Genomic DNA, 23,384 nt, shown 5'->3' on the forward strand with positions numbered 1-23,384 from the left:
TTCTGAAAAGTCAAGTTTCAATACACAAAACCGTTTGACCCAATCTTTCTAATTATATTTAAGAACTTGAATCTACAATAGCCAACAATGATCTAAAACAAAGTTGAATGACAAATAAATTGTATCTTATTAATCGTTTAAGGTTAAAAATACGCGAAATGACAATTCAGGCAGAGAGGCTACGAGCGGTTGTTTAACAACAGGTGTTCATCCCAATTGACAAATGAATATCCACAGCATATAACTAATAAATATATAAATATATTTGTATATAATACATATATAAATATATTTGTAAGCAAATATGTAAAAATATATATAATTTATATATATATATATATACATATATATATATATTTGTATACAATACATATATAAATATATTTGTATGCAAGTATGTAAATATATATATATATATATATATATATATATATATATATATATATATATATATATATATATATATATACACATACTAAAAACAAGTCCACATACCTTGAGAGATCCTTAAAGGTGACAAGGGAACTGTCATAAAACAGAAGAAAAGCGCTTCGTATTTGGTTTTTACAACAATAAGCAACTTCCCCTTTTAAATTTTCTTAAATCTTCAAGCACTTTGTATGACTGGAGAATTAACTTCCCATTTTGAATTTTAATGCCTATGCAGAAAACCTTCGTTTGCAAATAATCGTGGTTTATAGAGCACAAAATCTGTTTAATAACGTTGTTTTTTTATAATTTACATTTTTTTGACGTCAGCCCTAACACGAAAGTATCAGGGGCATTTTCTTCTACTTTATGACAGCCAATTCATCGCATAGACCGTGAGCCAAGGCAAATAAATGCAACAATTTATCTGATTTTAATTTTAAACTGACAAATATTTCGTGCGCGTATTTTCAACAGACACTACAAATAATAAATATTTCACCAATAAAGTGAGAAATTGGCTTTTAATATATATATATATATATATATATATATATATATATATATATATATATATATATATATATATATACAGTAGACATATAAAAAATAGCAACAGCAATGTAAATTAAACATTTCTAAATTTCTAACAACTACAAACAATATGCAAAATTTGAAAAAATATCAAACTATTTACACCAAAACCACAGGCTAATATATATAATAAATAATATTCATACGATTAATCATAAAAAAATCATGTTGTAGGAAAATAATCGTATATGTCAGGCTTACGGGCTGAATCAAAATGGAGAGCAACCAATAACCTTGGTGTTTGCTCAAACCACCAAATGGAATGAGACATACACCTGAAATGTTTTGCGTCAAATATAAAATATTCCTGACACAATCACCCATAAAAATGCCAAAAAATTCCAAATGCCAAATACCTTTAGTGTTTTGTTTATACAGTACCACCAAAATGTAACAGTTACCTCAAGTGTTTCGTAAAGTTCCCAAAAGATAAAAATTCTTACATGATCTTGAAGCGTAAAAACTTAATTCTAAACTTGAAAGGACAGGGAATGGAAAATTTACTGTACAAAATCAGAAGTTCCAGAGTACGTTGATTCTCAAATTATTCTGGAAAAATGAACGACTGAAAAAGCCATGTTTAAAAGAAAACCTCATGGGCATAAAAATGTTAACTTACGATTTTCCTGAGCTTACGTGACTGTTAATAAATTTCCTCAATCAGGATTTTAACTAACTGGATATACTGAAGTGAACTAGCTAGGTATATTGAGTTATGAAGTTACAAGGTTTTAATGTATCTTGTACTGGTTGCCTAGGCTCACAGATCATATGGATGCAGTACTCACCAACTGAAGATGATGAATCTGCAAAACGTAGACAATTATAAACAAAATAAATAGAAATTCTTAATTAGTTTAACAGCATACGATTATAAAAAAATTATATATATATATATATATATATATATATATATATATATATATATATATATATATATATATATATATATATATATATATATATATTTACAGTTGAACATGGGTTGGTTAGGTTAATGCAATATGAATTAGGATAAGCCTTAAATAACACTCACTGTGGACAGCCGTAAACACAATAAAACACATGAACAGACAGAATCACATATAACATTACTAATAGGTCGCCAATCGAAAGTTCTGATCAATACAAGATTCTACTTTATAAGCACACAGGTTATGGCGCTGCAAATAATAAAGTACTGATTCAACTTTCAATACAGAAAATCAATGATAAAATTTAACAACACAATAAAATACTGATTTTACTGTCAATAAGAAAATCCATTATAAAATTTATAAGTAAAACAGAGAGCCAGGGTTCCGTGGAATACACATGGTGGTTCCTTAGGAATTCAACTACATTCACATACTGCTTGCAACACTGCAACGTTGATAAGCCTGCCGCAGTAAGGCAAAATTCTCCAGGCAAGATGGATGTCCAGGAAAACAAGGGTGAACGATATGTGTCTGGAAATAGAGTAAACCCAGATAAAGTTTCGTGGAAAGGTGGTTTCTCTCAATAGCAATTATAAGCACATGGGACGAGTAACTTAAGGGTTCACGAAATTAATTTACACAGGGAGGCACTGGAACACTGGTAACGGGATATCAAAGTGTATTTACTGGGGAGAGAAATAATGAATGAAAAGAGACTTGCAGTAGAAGGAATAGAGAACTGGTAAACTCGAATGCTAACAGACGTAGTGTAGGTTGCCTTGCAACATACACTTTGCAATAATGGCTGGATGATCTGCAATGACTTCCTTTAGACTTCATGTAGCCACTTGCAGCTAGGCCTCTTGTGGCCAGTGGTTTCCAGTTCACAGAAAGAGTGCCATGGCAAAAGGGTGGCCCACACAGGCGAGGGACACGGCTACTGAATGACAGCAAGACTTCTCTACCAAGACTAAAAGACAGACTGAGCAACAAGCGCAGGGCATGGCTTTATTATATTATTGCCGAATTCGCCTCAGGTTAGATGCCGTTTCCTTCCCACATTTGGGCATCATTTGACATCTGTAAGGAACATTCAAGAAACCAGTGCATAGCTCACGCAGCAGGGGTTTTATTGGAAAATGGGATTAATGGAAGGGGACGAAGTTACTAGTGCCCTGAGTATTCCCCATAGTGTGATTCAGACTGCTACCTGAGTGTCCTTTCGAGCTGACACCTCTAAAAAATGTTTGTTCACCCTTCTATTGGTGGGGGCTGGTTGCCTACCCCTTAAAGCACAGGACTCTGACCCCCACAATGAGTAATCAAAAAGACGATGGTGGCAGTTATCCGTAAAAAAAATATATATATACATTTTCTTGATATTGCCTTGTAACATATATATATCATTCCATGATTTTGATATATTTACTGTTCTAGTTATCATGTGTTCTGTGTAACGATAGTAATTGTTGAAGTATCGTATGTGGTGTGGTGTCAGATCTCAAAAGAGTTAGTGATTTAAATAACTTAACAGCATAATTTAGAATTAATATGTTTTTAATAATATGTAGTGGGAGAAAGAGAGATTCGAGTTAAACCAGATGTTGTGTTTTGATTCATCTGTCATCAGTTACGATAAGCGAGCACTTTATTTTGAGTTAAGCATTGACAGGTTGGGATAACAATTAAGTCGTGATGAGATTTAGTTATAAGCTTTGTCCCATATGACTTTCTGGTAAAAGACATGTACCTTTTTGAGAAATATAAACAAGTTATTGCACCGAAGCACATGACAATTGCATCATGTTTAAGAGTACATTACTCTGATCACATATTGTTCTAACACACTAGTTTTGGTCCCAAAATGTTTTGTTCAGGAAGTGATGTCATCTCCCTTTTCTAGAATTTTCTTTCGTATCTTGTTCCCAAAATGCTTTAATATGACATCATCTAATTGTTTCATTTCTAATTGGAATCCAAAATTTTGTTCATTATGATTTCAGAGACCTTTCTTGTGTTTTCTCTCTCTGTCTCTCTCTCTTTCTTCAAAAGAGAAGAGTTATTAACGTAAAATATTTGTGTGGTCGTTGAGATTAGTCTTAGCTTTTGAGATCTGAATGTAGGAAAAGTGTATATTTGTAACAGCGCCTATCAAAATTGTGTTTTGTGAATCTAGAGCAGCTGCATTTCGGGTGATTTTGCAAAGTTTTCACAAGCTTGTGTAAGGAAAAGTGAATTTTACTTATTATTACCATGGCACAATAAAGTACATTGAAGAATTTTTGCCTTAGTGAAATTGTTTTGGTATGTCTTCTGTATTTTCGTGTGTTCTTGTGCTTGCAATCTCTTGATTTTTCACATTTTATATAGTGGTGATTTAACATTTATTTACTTAGCAATTTAAGTATTTCTTAATAATTTAACATTGCATATACACTTAATTTAATTTTCATTCACTAAGATTTTCTTTTCAAATCTTGAGTAATTCTTGATGGTTTAAATTTTGCTTGATTGATTTAATTTCTTGATAAATTAACTTTTGTAATTTAACTCGAGAATTAATAAAATTTTGTGTTGTTTTCAATAGTAAATTTTTTCAAATTGTGAATTCTAGTTATAAATTTTAAATTTAAGAACTAAAAATTTTTTATTTTTAAAATACAAAAAGTGTTTCAATTACTGACCACCAGCAAATAGGATTGACTGTGTGCATAAGGCAAAGTGATAAACCTGTTTTGTTCCTTTAGTTTTGCTGAAGTGAATTAAGACCACAGAAACAGTTACAGTTGTTTGGTGGAGTGATGTCCTTTTCCTCTTGTATGTTTCTTGTTTAATTGTTGATACCTCACACTTGCCTTGACAAACTTAGTTTGATTTTTCAAGTGATTAATAAGTTTTTTTAAGGGATCACTGTTACCTTTACAGTACTCAGTCATAATTTTTATTGTTATGAGAGTTCAGGTATCTGGCTGAAGTGAGGTAAATTGTTGAATTCTGTGATTAGTTGTAGAATAACCAGGTACTTGGAACACAATTCGTGACTTGGAACACTTCGTGACAATATATATATATATATATATATATATATATATATATATATATATATATATATGTATGTATGTATTACTGTTTGTGTATGTGCATACTTAAAACCTTTTCTCTTAAATGGTTTGCTTGCCAGGAAGGTGAAAAGACACCAAACACTGCTCCATTCCCCTTTTAACTATCCAGTTAAGGCTGGACCCTTAAATAAGGCTCTTAACAGCTTTATAGCCATTTCAAACACTTGCAAAGAAACCCAATCAACAGCGGGTTGGCCCTCCCCTTCGTTTACAACGTGGCACTCACCTCTGCGCATATACTCTCACTCTTCCTAAATAATATTACTATTTACAACAACAACTAATTTGTTAATCTAACCACAAATACTTGGTCTTACATGTCAAGACTACAAACATACCACAATGCAAAACAGAGAGCGAAAAAATCTGAGAGAGAGAGAGAGAGAGAGAGAGAGAGAGAGAGAGAGAGAGAGAGAGAGAGAGAGAGAGAGAGAAAATGTTGGTTAAAATAAATTGCATAAAGCGTCGTGGCCACTTTATTAAAGCAAAATGACTTCTGAAGACCCTTAAGGCAATGATTAAGCAGACATCAAAACGGAATTACGAAGTAGTTTGAAAGTCTATCAGTAATATTACTAACATCCAAACTATTCACGCTGCTACAGCAGGATGGAACAGAGTTACCAACCTGACAAAAAAAATATTTCAGGGAGTTAACGAAGCGTACAGATGTGGTAAAATTATATCAGAAACTGAATGAAACGGGCACACAAATCTGCTCTCTTCATGGACAGCTGAAGTCCTTCCGTATCAACCTTCTCTCTCTTATCTCATATCATATTCATCCTTATCAGGTCCAATTTCGCTGGGGAAACAAATCAATGTTCGTCCTTTATCTATCGCCTCCAAATTCCGTCCTTCCCCAACACTTCCTATTTGACCTTTCCGTTCAGACCAAAAAGATGACACCGTCTGGATAAAGATTTCTGTCGAAAGTAACCGAGGGATTTTGCCTGAATATCCTTCGAATATCAGTCAAAGGGGTCATCATTCTACAATGGCTCAGACAGACCTTTCTTGGTCTTATTACGCTAATGATCTACCTATATTCAAAATAATGCAGAATTTATCCACTGTTACACTAGACCAGATGAATGCTTATTTTTCTCTCTCACCAAAACAAGTTTTCTAACCTGCTGTCCATATTACCTATAATGGTTACCTTATGGCTCTACTGATGTCAAATGGGATACTTTCAATATCATGTCTTTACAAATATACGTTTCCAGACTCCACTGCCCTTCTGAAGTAATTCCAGTAAACGATTATGCTCTAAGCCTGAGGCATTCATTAGCGATATAATACATTTCGATGATCAATGAAACATTCATAAGTGGTGAAACACATTGCAGTATAACGTTTAATGGGCTTTGAAGTATCATGAAGTGAAATATGTTTGACGGTCTTTTCTTACTAAACTGGGAAGGAAACCGCTGGATTAATGCTGTTTACTGTAAGTTCTCTCCCAAATCCGACAGTCTCAAATTTTAAAGATAAAATAACTTACCACGATTATCAATTTACTTATTACTGCAAAAGGTTTCATGATTATATCACTTGTTGCGAGTTATATACCTATCCAATGTAATATCAGGGGTACAATATAAAAAATACTATAATTCACACAATTCTTAAGGCATCAAACATCTTTTGATACATTTGACATATTCCTTGTCACGCTCTCTCCACTTCCCCCTTCGTCATCCTGTCCTGTTCTACGCCTAGTGCAGACCATCTATCGATCCATTTATCTGCCCTTGTTCTACCCCGTTACCTATGCATTTACAATTCTCCACTGTCGCCTTCTAGAGTTACTATCTAGCAAGGCATGGGCATTGAAACTATTAACAAATTCCATTTCCTTCTATAAAAACGACTCCTTGTGGCCCTTAATCCCCAAGCCAGTCCTCGTCCATGCTAGAGTTCAAGGTGCTTGCACTGAGGACGTCTTGTATACAGACCCTGTTTTTAAAATGTCTCAAGGGTGGGAAGCGTGCCTCTCCCATCCTGTTCTGCTTTCTTTCTCATAGATGCTGGCAGTTGACCAAGGAGAAGTACAAGTTCTGCCTAAGGCTAGGTCTTATATATAACCAAAACAACTCGTCGCTACCATTTGGGTCTTATTCTTCCAAGATCCCGCCCTACTACTTCTCCTTCTATCAATTAGAAAGGATTGCAGCTGCCAAGCAGCTTATTTCTTTTTTTATTAAAACACGCTTTTTTAAGCCATTATTATTTACTTGCCATCATTAGTTCGGCACACTACTAACGGATTCTGTGTGTACGTCTGTGTAACTGCCAGCCATAAGTGACTTTTCAGGGAGTTTTTTATTTTTCTAAAAAGAAAACTATTGTGTCGGCTTTTGTCTTTCCGTCCGCACTTTTTCTGTCCTCATTTTTTCCGTCCGACCTCAGACCTTAAAAACTACCGAGGCTAGAGGGCTGCAAATTGGTATGTTGATAATCCACCCTCCAATCATCAAACATATCAAACTGCAGCCCTCTAGCCTCAGTAGCTTTTATTTTATTTAAAGTTAAAGTTAGCCATAATCGTGCTTCTGGCAACGATATAGGCCACGCCACCACCGGGCCGTGGTTAGTTTTATGGGCCCCGGCTCATAAAGCATTATACCGAGACCACCGAAAGATAGATCTATTTTCAGTGGACTTCATTATACCGTGTACAGAAAAATCGATTGCGCCAAAGAAACTTCGGCGCATTTTTTTTACTTTAATGTGCAAAATAATTTGATGCCACTTGACATGGTAATTAGTCAGTTCGGTTACCCTCAAATTGAGGTCATACGAAAAAAAAAAAAAAAAAAAGAGTTGCAGCCGGCTAGCTGCATCACATAGCACCAAGCGCCTCTCTGTCTGAATATACATTTTACAGAATATTTTATTTTAGCAACTATTAAAATACTCTAAACACTTCATAGTTTTTAAGATACCACTGATCTGACCACTCTTACAGTTCAGTCAATTACATCACAACCAAGAAATTAACTAAAGGAATACGAAACTAACAAGAAAATCACATTCGGATCTTTCCTAGATACTGAACCCCAAGGGTTTTATAACCCCGTATTTGTCCACCTTTGCGGCGTGTTTAGTACAAGCCCGTTGGGGATTACCGTAAAAACACAAACAAAAGACTGTAAATATCATAAAGATAATGACCCCAAGGAAATTAGTCCTAGATAACGACCAGAGAAAACCCTTGGGGGTCACTATCTAGGAAAGATCCTCGCATTCTACCCACAATCCCTTGGAACTACAATATATCACCATGAACTTCAGTGATCGTCCAAGATAATACAGGTTATGCACATTTCTGCCCATACAGATTTGGTTGAGCCTGAATGTTACTGGATGCTGTAAATGTTGATTCTGCTGATGCATGAATATTTTTGAAGGAAATTAGTAGTGCATGTCTCCAATGTCCCTCAATGAGGTAAAGCGTCGAAGTTTTTAAACAACCTCTTTGGTGTATGATATTTTCTAGCATTACCTCTAGAGCCCAAATGCCCATCTGACACTGGTCATCATGGTCCTACATTCTTATCTTTGTAAAGTTGATTCATTTGCTTCTTCCTTATACCTACAATGAATAGTACTGTTTGACATATCATCTACAGATTCTCTTCTTTCTTTAAACTTCCGATAACTCCAAATGTACCACATCCAACATGCCTGTTTCCATACAGAGATGAAAATATATATATATATATATATATATATATATATATATATATATATATATATATATATATATATATATATATATATATATATATATATATATCTATATATATATATATATATATATATATATATATATATATATATATATACACACACACACACACACATATATATATACATATATACACATATGACCCCAGTGCCTAGTATCATGGAGTAATTACAACCTCCACTTCCCAACATTCAAAGTCTAAATGCTATTCAATCCTTAGGTAACATCATTCAGACTTACCTTTCTCATCTTCTCTCTAAAATTCACTTACCAAGTGATGGTTCGCAAGACCCTATTACAACCTGTATTCATGTTTCCATTTCGAAGATAGATTTGTCTTTGCTGTACTGCTAACACACCTACATTAGACATAGGGATCTTGCATCTCCACCCTGTAACATGCACCTTAAATTCTGCCAAAATCTCCATTAATCTCTAGTCTTCCTTTATTCCCATACTAATCTACGGATTCTATTTTTTTTTAAACTTCTTCCCTGCTTCGCAAGAATAGTTGCTATTAATATTTTCTTTCTCATTCCTATTTCTTATCCAGTAATTCTTATCTTTGTCACAACCTCCTTCCTCTCTCTCTCTCTTTCAAAATAAGCTGTCACAGAATTAGAATATGAAACTGCGGCCAAAGGCCAAGCGCGGGACCTTTGAGGTCATTCAGCAATAAAAGGGAAATTGGTAGTAAAGAAAGTCTGAAAAGTGTAACAGAAGCAAAACCTCGCAGCTGCACTGTGAAACAATTGTTAGGAGAGGGTGGAAAGTAAGATGGAAGAAGATAATATGAACGGAGGCACAGTAAAAGGAATGAAAGGGGGTTACAGCTACGGAGCGAAGGGACGTTGCAAAGAACCTTAAGTATACTGTCGACAGTCCACCTCGCGAGGTGCACTGATGACACAAGCCCCCGGCGGGAGCTGTCACAGAACACACATCTTGAAATGGAATGGCATATAGAGTTTAGGTCCAAGGCCAAACGCTGGGACCTATGAGGTCATTCAGAACTGACAGGGAAATTAAGAGTAACGAAGGTGTGAAAGATGCAACAGGAGGGATGCCTCACAGTTCCACTGTGAAACACATGTTAGGAGGGTGAAAAGTAAAATGGAAGAAAGATAATATGAAAGAAGGCACAGTAAAAGGAATGAAAGGGATTGCAACTAGGGGGTGAAGGGACGTTGCAAAGAACTTTAAGTATCGCCTGCACAGTGCACCACGTGAGGTGCATTGATGACGCTACCCCGCCTCGAGCAGTAGCAAAATTAGTAACGCAACGCGCGTGAACACCAATACTGTTCCCCTACTCACGCCAAACCTTGATCATGTTTAGAGGGGGCGAATGACGTGAAGAAAACGTAAAGCAACAACATCCTAATCTTCAAGCACAACTGATTTCCATAAAAACAAGAATCCCGAGATTCTGACACTAAGTTCAAACCACAGCTCAACAACACCACCTTGCCAAGAGATCGCTTAGATCTGCACCACATTCAGCATTTCCCTGGCTTTGCAAGCACTTGGTTCTTAGGCACCCATGACTACACTTTTCAAAAAACTTACATGTAAGCTCCTCAGCTTCTGAAGCCTAGCCCTTTATAACTGTGAAATGATTAATCATCTAAAAAGATTGCATTAAGAGGTACAGGTTTATCCGGCATAATTATAGCCTACTAAATATGACTAGCATATCACATACCACTTCTTGCTAGTGATGAAACTTGTCCTCAGGAGATGGTTTCTTGAGGTCTTCCTATGAGAATCACGGACCTAAGATGAAAAAGAAAAAGAAAATTAATAAAAAAATGGACATCCTTCTAGCGAACTTTCAACTTAAGTTTTAGACACCTCTACATATGTGTATACAGTGGCTAGTGCTGTGTAAATTTTAGTGTATAACGGTTTCATATGAAGTAGAAATATGACAGCAACCCTTTTGCTTTTCTCTAAAGCCACCCACTTAAGGAGCATGGTAGAGGTTCACAACCTCGCATGTTCCCCAACTTTCAGAGAACAGTGCAGTCAACTCCATGAGACGATCATCTCGCCTCTACAGTGAGTCGCCTTTATAAACGGCAATACCTTGTATTGCAATAGGGAAAAATGCTAAATTCTAAAGGTATATAATTTTTTTTTCATAGTTAAACATTTTTCCTGGTTAAACAAACCAGAGTCTTTATCCCTCTGCATAGTCCCAGGTTACTGACAAGTGAGTAAGCAGTTCCCACCACTCACTTGCCAACCATCAATTAACCACCTTGTTTCCAAGCTTCATTGGCCATTACCAACTCACACAGGGAACTCTTTTCTAAATAAGGCCCTGCCTTTGTATATCTTGAAAAAAATATGAACTGCCTAAAATTTGGTGTAATGCATGAAAACTTTAATGTATAGCTGTTAATCCCACCAAAAAAACAATGTTACAAGGCATACATTCTGCAGGCTGCCTTTTAAATGTTGGTATCTTTTATGCCATGATGAATAATGAGGCGTGCTTTAACTTTATGCCAATCCCCAGGAGAGTTCTGACAATGGCGACCATGAAGAAGTCCCTACTCATCACATCCAGGTTTAGCATGGTTGGGAGGTGCTGGGTGTCCTATCAAGTTGAATGACTCTCAACTATGACGAGGTTTGGCTCATTGACACCTATGCCAACTGTCATCAGGCAGTAACACCAACATTTCTGTCACAGTAGCTCGAGGGTTTCTTCGGGGTTGCTTGCCCATGGCTTCCAAGTCCTTCACCATCAGGTCATCCAGTAACTCCATTTTTGCCATCAAATCCACAAGCCAGCATATCAGCTTTTACTTTTCAAGGTGCCCAACTCTCACTCTCTTCAACTGTCTTGACTGAATCATCCAGTGTCTTCCTAAGGTCATGGATAACTATCAATACCATCACAACTTCTCCAGCTCCTATACCTTCCAACGCTGTCATAAGGTCTCCCACAAGCTGAGTAATGACTCTTCCAGCCCCACTCACCTATAGACATTTTACAGATGCCCACTAACATGTCCAGTTTGGGGAGTTTTCAAATAATTTCTCAAGAACACCATACTGAAAAATATTTTAATGAGAGAGAGAGAGAGAGAGAGAGAGAGAGAGAGAGAGAGAGAGAGAGAGAGAGAGAGAGAGAGAGAGAGAGAATAAATGTTATGGAACTTGTTATTTCGTGTCCTTTTACTATGTGTTTGTACTGCACATACAAATATAAATACAGTACAGTACACTCTGCTACTGATAAGTTTGCACCAATGAGTGGAGATGGTTCAAGTAGCACAACAGCTCCTATTAATTGCAACAGGTCCTTTTACACAATGTGTTCACTATAGAAAATAGGTGAGATATGGAAATGGAAAGGGTATCTTAGGGAAGCGAAAGTTATGTACTTTACAGGTGAGTTTCATTAATCTTTTGTGTTTAATCTGGTCTTCATTTTTTTACAGTTTTTATATATATTCATAACTCAATACTAAAATACATACATACGTTACTTATGGGTTATGCAGGTGGTGATGAAGTACTTGATCATAAGTACATGTTGGGTTACTGAGTAAAAGCCTCGGGTGATGCGTTTTACTTGTTAATGCGCTATTTTTAAGAGTGTGTTTCTAGAAAAATATGTTTACTGAACTTTTTTCTTCTTCCAAGGTGATGTAGTTTGTCACTGCTGTGGCATTTACAGGTTCTGATGACTTGCTGCTTGTTCACATAAGAATACACTGCAAGGCTACACCCGTGTTTTGCAGTAACTGAACATTCGCTAAGCATAGGTTTGATCTCTTATCCAATTTTCAAGGTTTTCCACACCCTCCTTGGGCCTTTTAGTGCAATTAAAAAGAGATATTACACTACTGATATAAACTCACACAAATCTGGATAAGGGAGAGTAAAAATTCTAAAGGTGTCCAAGGGCAACTCCATACCATTCCTCACCTAACCATGTCAATACCACATAAACACTCAATATGCTTATAATAAAAAAAATAACTATCATACTTTAAAATGGAAAATTTATGCAAAGGCAATTATCTACCCTTTCCCCCAAAAATCTGTAACAAAATATACTCCATAAATACACTAAAAAAATTAAACCCCTTCTCTCTCTCAATCTATCTCCCTCTCGTAAATGACACACAGTTGAATAAGTAGGTAGCCTACCTATGTTTACCCACAGCCTACCATGATTTTATCACCATTAATGCATTTTTATACAGCAACTTTCTTATCAGTTGTTACCATATTGTATTACCATACACCAGACACAAATGTGTGTGAACTATAGACCTAGGCTAGGCGTTGCACTCATAGTATCCATTGCATAAGTCAAATATGCTATTACGGTTGTGTTTAACAAAAAGGTAATGGTAATAAAACTGATATTTTACTTACTGAATCTATTTACACTGTATTACTAACATCATATCATCATTGTAATTTAGGTAGACTAGGATGATGTTTACATTAACAGAATCAGCTGATTGAGCCTACTACCTAAAGAAGAAGGAGAATTATTTTTCAGTTGCTAAAATAAATTAATTATTACTGAAATTATTATTTTTATTTTTGTACATAAATGTAAAATGGCTATACAAAGGTAAACAAGCATACTATGTTAAAATACAATCCCTCAAAATCACAAAACAACTGTTTCCCAGTTCATTTATTTATGTTGTACTTGTTGTTTATGTCAGTTCTTTAAGTGGTTGTTAATTATAAGATATGATGATTATGAATTGTTACCGAGGCCATAAGTTTGGTAACCATGTTTGAAAGCCTAGCCTGGTACAATCTACCAAAAATGAAATTTAGTCTACCAGCACAGTGTGATCTACCAAAAATAAAATTGCTCCATGAGCATAGCCTAGTACAGTATTTTCTACCAAAAATTAAATTCACTCCAAAAGCATAACCTAGTACAGTATGATCTACTGGAAATGAAATTCGTTCAGTAAAGACTTTTTATATTTTTTACTTTCATTTATTTGACAATATGGGATTACTGAGGAAAAGAGGTTAGCCAAATGTTATCTGGGTTATCGAAATTGCAACTCACAACTTGAGATATCTATATGATGAAATCATGTTTAGAGGACATAATTTTAAGGGCCGCATGATACAAGAGATCAAATGATACACAAGTATATGCAGCATATTTCATTTGTTTTACTAATTTTGCCTTATCATACAAACTGCGTTTGAGTAAAACACCCTGTGTTCACATACAGCATTTCACAATGACAACTGTCCAACACAAATTCATTTTGAGAACACTACTAAAAAGTAGTTATTTTCTGTTTTAGTGAAAATAATGATTTTTCATTTCACATCATAATATTACCTAAGCTTTACTTGTATGCTGTGTGCTGTGTTACATCTTCATGTGCCATTTCACATGTGTAATGTGTGCTGTTACATATGACATGTTCCCATTTTTCTTTTTGCTTTGCTTGATTTACATGTCTTTACCATTTCACTGCTGATGTTCCGTCTCTAGTTACTGTAAGAATATTTAAAATGCGAGTTTGTAGATATTGGTAACATGTTGTTTTATTTATAACTGAAGTCTTTGTGTCACCAACACCAGTGAATAAGTGTGTGCTTCCATTCATAAGTACCCTATGCACTTGATTGTATTTATCTTTTTGGTTGTAAAAATAAAAATTGAAAAATACAGTAGAGATATATATGAACAGTGTAAAATATAAATAAAAATAGATGGAGTGTATGTGTGTAACTGTATAAGCTTCAATGTAAGCGATACCTCAAGCTCTCTCTCAATCTCTCTCTCTCTCTCATAACTCTTCCCTTTTTTTTGCATTGTTGCAGTACAGTAATGTATATATCCTTTAATAAAATGTGGAAAAATCACAAACATTAAAAACAAAACAAAACAACCTCTAGAAAGTCAGACATCTACCTAACCCTATTCACCCACCCATCACTGCATACCCAGCCCTCCCAGCCAGTGAAACTGCTCCCCAGCTACACCCACCTTCAAAAACAACCCCTTCTCTGAGTGAGTTCCTCTACATGGCCTTACTGGCCCTCCTCTCCCATGGCGCCCCTCTCTCCCACGAAAACTTCTCCAGGCCTTCCCCACCCTCCCAAAACCCTTTCTCAGTCCGTTTGAAGACCTGCTGGTACTGTAAAGCACAAGGCGCATGGCAAGGTTACTGCACGCATCTTATATGTACATGCACAGTTCTGAGACCATACACATATCAAGCTTGGGGCAACACTGGCTCTACCACATATGGGTGATGTACCACAATCACTGCACACCAGATGATAATACTGTCTTGGAAGACATCAAAGGCTCCAGGAACCTGTATAGGGACTGACAAAGCAGGTTACAATCTACACACTGGGGGTGAGGGTAACATCAACTCTACAAGGTGTACTTCTGACAGAAAGAAATATCTGAGTTTGGGTAAACAGAAACCAACCTGCTTGGTGAGACCCTGAGCCCAACCTACAATGAACACCACTTGGTTTCCACCCTTATAGGAAACCAAAAACCTTTCTTGGAGAGGTCTTTTGTGAGAACATTCCTTATGTTCAAAAATGCATCTAGGGTTCAACTGGTTACAAGACCAATGACCACCTACAATGAATATAACACCCAGAGGTGGAGAGACACCATTTCCACCCTTATACAGGGAAGGCACTCTCATGAAACCCTATGGAATTTCTTGTGAGAGGTTTTTTGTGACTGAACATTCCTTATGTTCCAAAAATGAGGATCATCTAGGGTTCCAAGCTGGTTAGTGAAACCAATGTCAGCACTACCTACAATGAATATAACAGACACCACTGCCTCTCCAACCTCAGTTCCACTTCCTGGAAGTCTTCCTCCTAGAAAATGAAAGGCAAGGAAGAGAGTACTCCATCACGGGAGGAAGGACAGGACTTGACAGCGTCAAAGACTCCTCATGAACCCTCAACATGTTCATAATTCCCTAGATTAGGCTGTGGAGGAGAGTCAATTCCACTGGGAGAACAAAACTACCAGGGAGCTCAAAGCTCCTATGAGCACTGAAAAAGAGAAGAAATCCAAGCTCTACAGTCTGAAAACCTGGCTTCAGGTTTGGGCATTTAGTGGACTGCATTAGTAAGTCCTGGGTAGTCTTCTTCTGAAGCTCCTACATACTCCAAAGTAGCCCTGGGAAACAGACTATCTCAGTTCAACAAGATGAAGAGCAGAGATGATTTCTGAGAAGGAGTGACTCCTTTAGAGACAAACGAACACCACAGCTCCCTCTTCTTCAATAAGCCTAAGGCAAAGAGAGCAGCCAATTCTTGCGATCCATCATGAACCGCCTTGTCCGCACAGAATAAAACTCCTAGCCAGTCTGCAGTAAAATTGTCTGGTAGAACTGTGAAATCTTCAATCTTCTTTGTCAAAGCTCCCACTGTCCAGTCAAGGAAGCTGAATATTTCAAAGACTTTGAATTAGTCTTTCACTAAATGATCCAACTCTGTTGACGAAAAGCCTATCTTGGCCGAAGGGCGAGATCAAAGAAGAAGCTAAGTCCTTTTGTTCTTGCACTGTAGTCAAAGGCTTCTTTAAAAGGCTCAAGATGTTGTCAAGAACGATGAATCAGTTCCAGAGAAGAGTCTAGCGCCACCGGAACGATGACACTAGTCGAAACTGGCTGCTTTGGACGATCATCAGTAGTGGTATGAGATGTCAAACGCTTGTCAGGATGTGGCGCCAAATGAGGCGGTGAGTGCGGCTGAATCCTGCGAGATGTCATAGAAGAAGTCGCTAAAACCAATGAACCATCAAAGTCCTGAGAACACTCAGTTAAAGTCTGATCTGGTACAGAATGCTTCCTGGTAAGAGGTCATTTAGCAGGGTGAACCAACGTAAGACGATCAGCCCCAAACGATGGTCGGAGCGTAATCTCCTCCACTTGGGCACTTGTAATCCACCAAGTGGCGTTCGTAATCCACTGCACCAACGTACGTCACTGGGCATTCGAGTGCTACCGAACGTTCGAAAAGTACTGTAGTACCACCCACTGGCTGCTTGATGCCAGCCAACCGTCTGGCACCAGACGTGCAATCAGCCACATAGGATAATCAGGTGCCAAACAGGTGGTTGGAGAGCTTGGCTCAGAAAGCATGCTCACCTCCATTCGGGAGCTCGTAATCCACTGCATCAAAATGTCACTGGGCGTTTGACTGCTATTAAACGTTCGAAATGTACAGCAGTATCACCAACTGGCTGCTTGATGCCAGCCAACGCCTGGCGCCAGATGTGTGATCAGCCATAATACTGCCTCCCCTCACTGAGCACTTGGCCGATGCTCAATGCACCCCCACCGGGCACTAGGCTGATACTGGCCGATCGACGCTCTTCTTAAACAAGAGTTGCAGTACAAGCAACTCGGGAGACATCGGGGCATCTTCCTGGTCCCAGAAATTGCAAGAAGGTTCAGAAATCTGTCCTAGATCTCTGGAACACTTAAACGTGAGCAGAGGGTTGCGCTCCAGAGCTGCTGACTTTTACAACAGTATGACTGCGCCTCCTGGCCATGTGGAAATCGGGGTCCCTCGCCGATATGGCGTTCACATATACTTGTAAGCCTTTTCAATGGCTGTCCATCAAAAACTGCAGACAGAAGGATCGACAGAGGAGTAACTATCTGGAGGCAAAAACCCCTACGGACTCCCATGGACCAACAGTATGCATCCCCCCAGGTTTAGGGAAGTCTGACAGGGACCAAGTTTAGGAGATCCGTAAGATGCCTTTCCAGTGGCTGCCTATCAATACCTGGGACCAGCAACAGGCTCAACTGAGGGGGGTAACTATCCATGGGCAAACCCCACCAACCTCCCATGGATGTTCAGTTTGCCTCCTCCCAGGTTTAGGGGAGTTTGACAGGGACCTAGGTCTAGGAGCATCTGCGGGACGAGTAGCCACCTCCTCCATTGACACGATACTTGCACTAACACTTTTTGCACTCAATTGATTCATCAAGATCTTGACAAAAATGCCCAATTTGGTTACGCTATCTATACGTTATCTATCATAACGCTAAACTTCTTATCTACTCAGGCTTCAAGACTTGCTAAGGCACTAGGCTCAGAAGGTAGGGAGCCAGGTGAAGGAGTTACAGGTAGAGACAGAGGACTTGGAATAGGGAAAAAGCTGTCATAGGAGTTGAAAGGACAGACACCTCTGGAGAAAGCTGCAACCTAACCTCAGCTTTAGCAGCCACCTTTCTCTCTCTGTCTCTTTGCGGTCTCGTTAATGAGAATTTAAAGTCTTCCATTTCCCCTGATCCAGCTTCTTACACTCGTCACAGTTAATGTCAGGAGAACAATTTTGCTGTCTACAAGAGATGCAGATAGTATGAGTGTCACACTTGGCAGATGTCAGTCTCATCTTGCACCTTGCTGCAATACCAAATACTATGAACACATGAGTCTGACATATCCAGTCACAATTATGGAAAAAAAGCTGATGAGCGCTACCAAAAACTACAATGTACTTCACCAATTCGGTGATGTCCGCAAACAACTGGTGAAAACAAAGCAAAACAAAAGCTACCCAGCAACCGATGTTCAGTCGAAGAGTGGCAGGAATGAATTGAATACCTGAGCTGGTTGTACCTATTCTTCCCCGAAAGTGGACAGGGTGTTACCTACACCAAAACAATATGAGGGCTACCATGAAATATTTCAAACTTAAGCTGCCACAAAAACTAGGGACTAATAGCAATGTAATTACTTGGTAAATTACTTAAATAAAACAGTAGATTAAAGGGTCTTGGGACGCCATCCCTCCCTTCTCCTTTCCCACTTCCACATTATCCTTGGAAAGAAGTAACATGGACCCAACATCAAACTATTTCTGTGAGATGTCTCCTTGGACTACTACTCCTTTCTCAAGGAGAAAGATAAAGGAGACAATAAAGAGATGGACGGGAAAGCTCTTGACAAGATAAGGAGGAGGAATGACTAAACACTTGGAAACCCTTCCGGCCCTTGTTTCATGTCTTTCTTTTTCCTTAGCAAGAAAACTGATCTGGACAAGGGCTGTTGTTGCTATTGTTGAAGGAGCTGTGACTGATGCTGCTATGGCATTTCTTATAGCAGTAAAGAAGTGGTTTACCTGATACCAGAAAGACAAGGAACCCTCTGATCTGCAGATTAGGCTGCTAACTGGTTCCCAAGCATCACAAGCAGCTGCAACCACAGCAGTTGAGGAACAACATGACAACAGGAAAGTAGATCATCCCCTTGCCTCTGAGCACCATACAGAGTTCTCTTGCGTGTGAACCTCTTATCTGAGTGAGTATGGTCCAAGGACCATGAACACATTGAACGAGAGGGTACCACTGGCACAACCAGGTGTTTTTGGGGAAAATCAGATGGAAGAGCCAGCAACAGTCCTCTTCTCCAGGAGAGAACAGATCAGACTTAGGGTGTTTTGTGCCTACTGTCTGCATTTGCACGGTCCAAAGACTGATTACTCATAGAGCAAGATGTTAGCGGTGAACCCACTACATTTTGGGAGAAGCACAGGCAAAAGGCTTACCATACATTCTTCACGTGCACGCTCAAGGAACTGCAGCATATAATCAGCACCACTGGTACTAATCAACACAGCGTGGACCACACATGACCTCTGCAAGAAACAGAATTCCAGACCATGGTCACCCATCCCATGAAACTCCCAATCTATAACAAGAAGAAAATGGAAGAAGTTCAGGGTGAGGAAGAAGGAGTAACAGATTGACACTACTCACCTCCACCCTCTGCCAAAACATTCCCTAAGCAACATATCCCAACCTTTCAAAGACGCAGTGATGGTAGGGATCAACTTAAACGGAGGGCATGAAGGGCTCCATACACTCACTCATGCCCTTTACACATCTGTTACTGTGTAAACTATTTTCCATGGTAAGTAAAGAAAAACACTCAAAACACAATTTCCAAAATAATAGTCAGCAGAAGGATGTGCAGGAAGACATCCTCACCCAGCAGCTGCCAAAACATTATAAGTACTTGGTGACAGCAAGTGAGTGTTGGTTATTCCCCTACTCACCCACCTTAACCACCATTTAAATATCTCGTGGCCAAGTTTCATGGAAAAATTCCAACTGATGCTCAGGAATATTCCTACGTAAAAGGCTCTGGTTTGTATTTTCACATGAACAAATTTATATTATCTTAGTTTTTGGCTGAAACATTGGGAGGTTCCAAGGCCCCAGCTGAGTCTGACAGACAGGGCAGGATGCTGTAGGTTAGGTTCTGAAGTAATCCTGTTAGGTTAGGTTCTGATGTAATCCTGTTAAGATGATTACTAAAAATTTTATCCAAGCTTGTAGGAATATCCACATGGACAGGGGCTAGGTAGGACACTGCAACCTAAGCTAGGTTGGCCTGAACTGAGTAGGCTTAGGATGCAATCATCAATTTCACTCATTTTCATACTTCAGTATTATTTTAGTTTAATATCAGTCCTTGATTTTAGAATCTGTTGCTTTACCTGTATCTTCATATGCTTCATACTAATGTTGTTACCCATTTGGACTTTTTCTAAGCTCTTTGTTTAACTTCTGATGCTCATGCGAATGAGGCTCTCAATTAGATTTTGTTTGTTTCAGTGTATTTAGGGTAAAGATGGCTTCATATCTTCAGTGTCTCTTAATTTTTATTTTCACAGGGAAATGAGGGTGCATGAACATGCTGAAACCTCACTGGTTCTTTTGTTTAAGCTCCACCAATTAAGCTGGATTCTGTAATTCAGGCATTGCTTAAAAAACTGACTTCAGTTCTTAGTTATAGTTCCATTGGTGCAGATGTGTATTTTTCATTCTTTCGTTTATTTTGGCTGATGTGAATCTTTATTTTTTAGTATTTCATTTCAGTAACTAAGTACTGTAGTAGTGTCAAGAATTTGGGGGACTACAGTGGAAAAACAAGGTTTTTGGGCAGTAAAATACGAAGTGAAATAACAAGGATGTACAGTATTGTAAAAAAAAAAAAAAAACCACGATAGTCTACTATGCAAATTCTGATTCTGACTGAAGTAAGATTTCTTGAACGTTTGGTCGTTTCGTAAGTTTTTACTTTAAACCATAATTATATTCTGGTTATAAAAATATGATTGTTATGTTTTAATGTTTATTTAGAAAAAGTTTCTAATATTTATTTTAGGTAGGGAATTAGTAGGCTAGGTCTGGCTTTTGAGATTCTAGACCCATTTTATATCATACAATTATGAGAAACAAAGTGGGAAACCAGGGTTTTCAGTTAAGGGAAAATACAGAAGAGTGAAATACGGGATGTATCTCAACAACCCCTTGATACTTCTGCGAGTTTTGACTGTGATTAAAGTAAGGTTCATGGATGGTTTTTAAAATGACATCAAGCATAAGGTAAATAACAACCTGGTAACTTAGGTTACATAACTTGGAGGCCCATAAGGACCTGGAATCTTAGGTTAGTTAAGTTGTGGTTGTCAGGTCACTACACTATTATGTTAACAGTTTTTTTTTTTTTTGGTGGGGGAGAGGGAGAGGGGGTTGGCCATGTAAGGACCTAGCACCCCAGGTTAAATCTGGTTACCTACAACCCAATTTAATTAAAAGTGCCCTAAGTCAGTTTACATGGGGGCCAATATCCCAGCCTGGTAAGAACTCAGCTCCCTAGGTTTGATCACTTTAAGTTAAATATATCTCAGTACAGTATTTCAATTAGTTTGTGTTTTCCCTAGCTTAAATGCCCAGCTTTCACACTGTGGTTCCCTTCAAACTATTCAATTGCTAAGGAAATAAACATCTGAAATGTTCTTAGTACACACAAGACCATTTTCAACTCCAAAATCTGATTATGGTTTAAAGTAAAAATTTACACAAAAATTTTTCAGATAACCTATATAAAATATCAGTACTATATTACTGTATGCCACTGTGGCACTTTGGACTCAAAAATGTAATTTTCCTATATCCTAAAATGGGGATCACAGCAGGAAAGCAGGGTTTTTGGATGGGATAAAACTAAAAATGACTGAAATACAAAGATGATAATCCCACTGGGAGTTCTGATTCAGATTAGGGCAAGCTCATGGAATGTTTTGAAACTAACATCATTGCAATAGGGTAAAGGCCTGGTGTCCTAGCTCAGGTTAGGTTAGGTGTGGTTACATAGTTCGCAACGTTGTTAATATCTGTTTGCAGTGCCCTAGTTTAGGCTAAGTGTGGGTCTAGGTCTAGGCCTAGGTAAGAACTCAGCATCCTAGGTTGGATTAGGTGGGGGGGGCCAAGGGGACAAAGCCCCTAGTTAGTTAAAGACAGTCCGCTTGGATAGGTTGGGAGAGGGGTCTAGAGGTAGGTAGGGTTTCATCCTCCTAGTTTAGGTTAGGTAAGGATCTAGGGTTAGGTAAGGGTAGATCTATAGAACAGCTCTGCATGGGGTATTACCTTGGAAATTGACTTTTCCTATATTACAGTATTTTGGTTGCTTATCAAGAATTTACCATTTTGGGGGGTCGACTGTAATTAACATCAGAACTGATATGTTATTGTATACTGGCCATCCTGGAATACTATCGCGCATGTGCAGTGTTATAGGCCTAAGGAAGCTTTTGGTAAAAAGTGGATTGTCCTTCACCGGGGGGTCTGGGGGCTGATAACATGGCCTGCTAGTTTAGGTTAAGTTAATATAGTTCCTTTTATGATAGATTTCCTTAGCCAATCCCTTCTTGAACACATGATTCGCTGATGACCTGCGCATGCACGGAACCATTCCGTAACAACAACATGACAGTCTGGTCTTTCTCCCAACAATTTTCCACACCCAAAACTTTCTCTTTTTAACGTTCTTGTTTTCTCATTTGTATGGGGTAAGCACGATGCCTTCTTTTGAAGGACTTTGATTTAGCTTTTGGGGTAGAATGTAGTCTCGATCGGCTGCCCTGCTTGTCATCCAAAACCCCGTGCTCCCAAAGGGTCCACAGCCATGTTGGATAGAGATATGAGGTTAACAATTGACCGACAATAAACAACACCACCTCCCTCATCTGCAACACTAAAAGTATAACAAAAAAAGCAATTTCCAAGGTAATAGTCGGTGCGGAGCTCTTCTAGGATAGTTTTACTGATCCCGGCTTCCTTGGTAAGGATAGGCGGGGGGTTCACTCCAGGCCCTCTAAAGTCAGGTTAGGTTAATTGATTTTTAGCCTATTTCATTCCCATTCACCAGACTTTCGTGTTTACAGCAAGCCTCGACTAGGCCTACTAGAAAAAATGTGGTTTACCTAACCGTTTTTGATATAGGCCTAGGCTCTGAGCCATCTCACCTTCCATGTTGCCTATTTCTCTTAAAATGTTGCAATTGTTGGGGCATATGTCAATATACGTAAAGGTGAAACTTACCTCCAATGCCTTTACATCACACTAGAAATTCAAAGACAATACTTAAAGTTATCACATATTTCGTAAGAGCACTTTACACGTAACTACCGTCGGTGACCAACTACAAATGTTGAACAGTTGCAACTTGCCGCCTTGCAGTTTTTCTGATTCGGTTATTGAA

The 23,384-nt window shown here is 38.2% G+C and overlaps 1 long non-coding RNA gene across 1 annotated transcript; it reads right to left on the minus strand.

Annotated features, from left to right (window-relative positions):
- Positions 1–1,196: 1,196 nt before the first annotated feature.
- LOC136854777 (uncharacterized) lies at positions 1,197–23,354 on the minus strand. The gene is made up of 3 exons (XR_010857793.1): positions 23,225–23,354; positions 10,525–10,595; positions 1,197–1,829 (listed from the first exon to the last, which is right to left on the minus strand). It is a non-coding gene; the product is annotated as an uncharacterized lncRNA (long non-coding RNA).
- Between the last annotated feature and the right edge of the window lie 30 nt (positions 23,355–23,384).

This window comes from Macrobrachium rosenbergii, chromosome 30 (genome assembly GCF_040412425.1).
Source record: "Macrobrachium rosenbergii isolate ZJJX-2024 chromosome 30, ASM4041242v1, whole genome shotgun sequence".
NCBI classification, from domain to species: Eukaryota; Metazoa; Arthropoda; class Malacostraca; order Decapoda; family Palaemonidae; genus Macrobrachium; species Macrobrachium rosenbergii.